The following is a 2,821-nucleotide window of genomic DNA, read 5'->3' as shown; positions in this document are numbered from 1 at the left end:
CCTAAGTGGTAAGGAAAACAGTTTGTGTTTGCAAAAGGCAAATACTTGTGGTTTGTCTGTTAAAGTGGCACTGAATAATTAAGACACATAACACTGGGTCTGGCCTCTTTCCACCACACCCACAGCCCCACCTAACCCCTACCAAAACAAACCCACTACCATCAAGTCACCTCTGACACAAAGCACCCCTGTAGGATAGAGTAGGGCCTTCCCAGTGTATAACTTTTTAACAAAAGCAAACTGCCTTTTCTTTCAAACCACCAAACTGTTGGTTAGAAGGTGAATTCTTTATCCGCTTTGCTACCAGAGCCCGAAGCATTCCAGTAAAAAAGTTCTAACATCCTTAGATCATTTACATTTTCTTAGCTGAGAAATAACTGTATTATTCTTAATATATAAAATGTATAAAAACTAAATTTTGCCTACTTTGACAAAAAAAAAGTTCTAACATAAAATTCTGAAGACCTCAAAGTGTCTTACATCTAGGAATTGACAATATACTGCTTTCATTTGGGAGCTCCCTGTGGGACAATTAAGCAAATTTAGCTACTCGTATATAATATTTTTAAAAGAGCATAAACAGTTACTCTTATTGACTTTTCATTTAAACGAATTTGTTTTTGACACAACCACTCCTGCACCTTTTGTTTTGTGGCACTGATTATAATACTCACATTGAAAGCACACTTTTCCCTATTCTTCCCTGTGATTCTAGGCTACCCCTTCCTGATTCTGAGCTTTATTCTTGAGCAAATGGTGTCCTTGTATGTTTGATTCTTCTACAGAGTGAGTATCTCTCTGGTGTTACTGTTCCCCTTATAGGCGTGTTGTTTTAATGAACATTGGACCACAAGTGTAAGTTAAGGTCCAAGATACAAGGCTGACTAAGGGCTGTATGCTCTGGGGTTCCACCAATCTTGATTTTCCAAATCAGTTCCTAGGATTCTCAAGGGAACTCTGACAGCCTCTATTTAGGGGGTTGCTCTGCCAATCCAAAGGCCTGCAGTTGGAATTTAGCAGCCGTTCTGTGGGGGGAAGGTGGGCAGTGCCTCCGTGGCCATTTATAGCCTCTGAAAACCCACTGAACAGTCAGCTCTTAGTTGGTTCCAACTTGAGGGCAATGATGTCCCAGTTTCTGTTTTCCCTAAGCCATGCTTCCTCCCTCAATTGGCCACACTTTACTATTTAAAGGAGAGTGACTTGAGATATGTTGTTAGGAGAGAGTGGTTCTTGGAAAAGGACAAATGCTCATAAAAGTGGATGTTTGAGGAAGTAGGGGGAGACACACAGGGAAACAGATTGACAAAATGGCTCTACCAATGGCAAAGCTGTCACTGGACAATACAGGGTTCATAGCCATTTCATTAGGATTGCTGTGAGATGTCGGTGACTTCATGACATTTGACATCAACAACCATACTAAAACAGCGTCTTTGACATAATACAATAATCCGAAGAGATCCATGATTTTTCCCATTCCCAGAAAGATGATTGGATAGAATGTGGAAATACATCCATAGTATAGCATGTGAATAAAATTTTGTTGAAGATTATTAGAAAAATGGTTGAACAGTACACTGACAGAGAATAGCCAGAAATTCTAGGTACACACAGACCATAGAAAGGGGATGGGATTGCTCATGTAAGGTGAATCTTAACTGAAAGCAGAGAATATCAGAAAAATGTTTCCTTGCACTTTCTTTAACTGACAATTTTTATTTTATTATTTATTTCCTGCATATCATCCTGAAGCTTATTTTTTTAAAAAAAACCCTTAATTTATGCACTATATTTTCAAGATCAAGCTGAATGTTTGATTTTAACTACTCTATGTAAACCATAGCCTTTGCCCGTGTGTCAGTTGCTACTTGGAATGACCCTGAGGGTCAGAGTAGAGTTTTCCCATGAGGTTCAAAGCTGTATATTTTTAATGAAAGCAGATTGTCTCATCCGTCTGCTCAAATATCAATATTTACATAAAATAATTTGGAGATATACATTTATCATATTGGTATGCTCATTTGGGGAAATTTAAAGAACTTGCTGATAACATTGTATTGGCAAATATTTTTCATTCTTGCTGTGGTCCTGGCAGTCCTCTGCAGAATGGGGAAAGGAAATCGACAGAAATAGGAGATATCTCTGGCATTTAAAATTGGTTCATAATAAAAATAATTAAACAGTTAATAATTAAAAAGAAGAATGTGACATCAGGATTTGAGCAAGACTCCTTAACAACCTGCAATATGCAGATGGCCCAACATTGCTAGGAGAAAGTGAGATAGATTTGAAGCACTTACTGCAGAAGATCAAAGACTATAGGTTTCAATGTAGACTACATCTCAAATTCAGGAACCTCACCAACCTCTGAACCATCCCAACTCCCACCATTCCCGGTAAATTCCTATTCCCATGTGGAGCCCATCCCACACTTTCTTTTGTCATTTTTCCACCCCTGATGCCACAACCTTAAAATTCATGACTTCGAAGTTTGATTTCCATGAGAGGGAAGCCTGAAGGCCTTATCCTGTTTCACTAGTGCCTTAGGTCTCAGAGACCATCTCAGTGTCTTCTATGATCACAGCAGCTTTTATGCTTTAACAGGTAGGTGAGAGGGTGTGAAATAAATTGCTTAAAGGTCCCAATGATTACCTGCAAGCTTGCAAAGAGGTGCTCAAGTGCTATTTGGGCAAAGAAGAGCCAAGTGAACAAGAGATCTAAATCAATGATTTATTTATTTCTGCACATCAAAAAAAAGAAACGTATTCAGGCATAGAAAATTTTTTTTTAACCAATAGGAATGTTGGAAGCTAAGAGTCAA

This window comes from Elephantulus edwardii, unplaced genomic scaffold, assembly GCF_000299155.1.
Source record: "Elephantulus edwardii isolate Elephantulus edwardi_28Jun2011 unplaced genomic scaffold, EleEdw1.0 scaffold00040, whole genome shotgun sequence".
NCBI lineage: Eukaryota > Metazoa > Chordata > Mammalia > Macroscelidea > Macroscelididae > Elephantulus > Elephantulus edwardii.
This window is presented reverse-complemented; position numbering follows the sequence as displayed.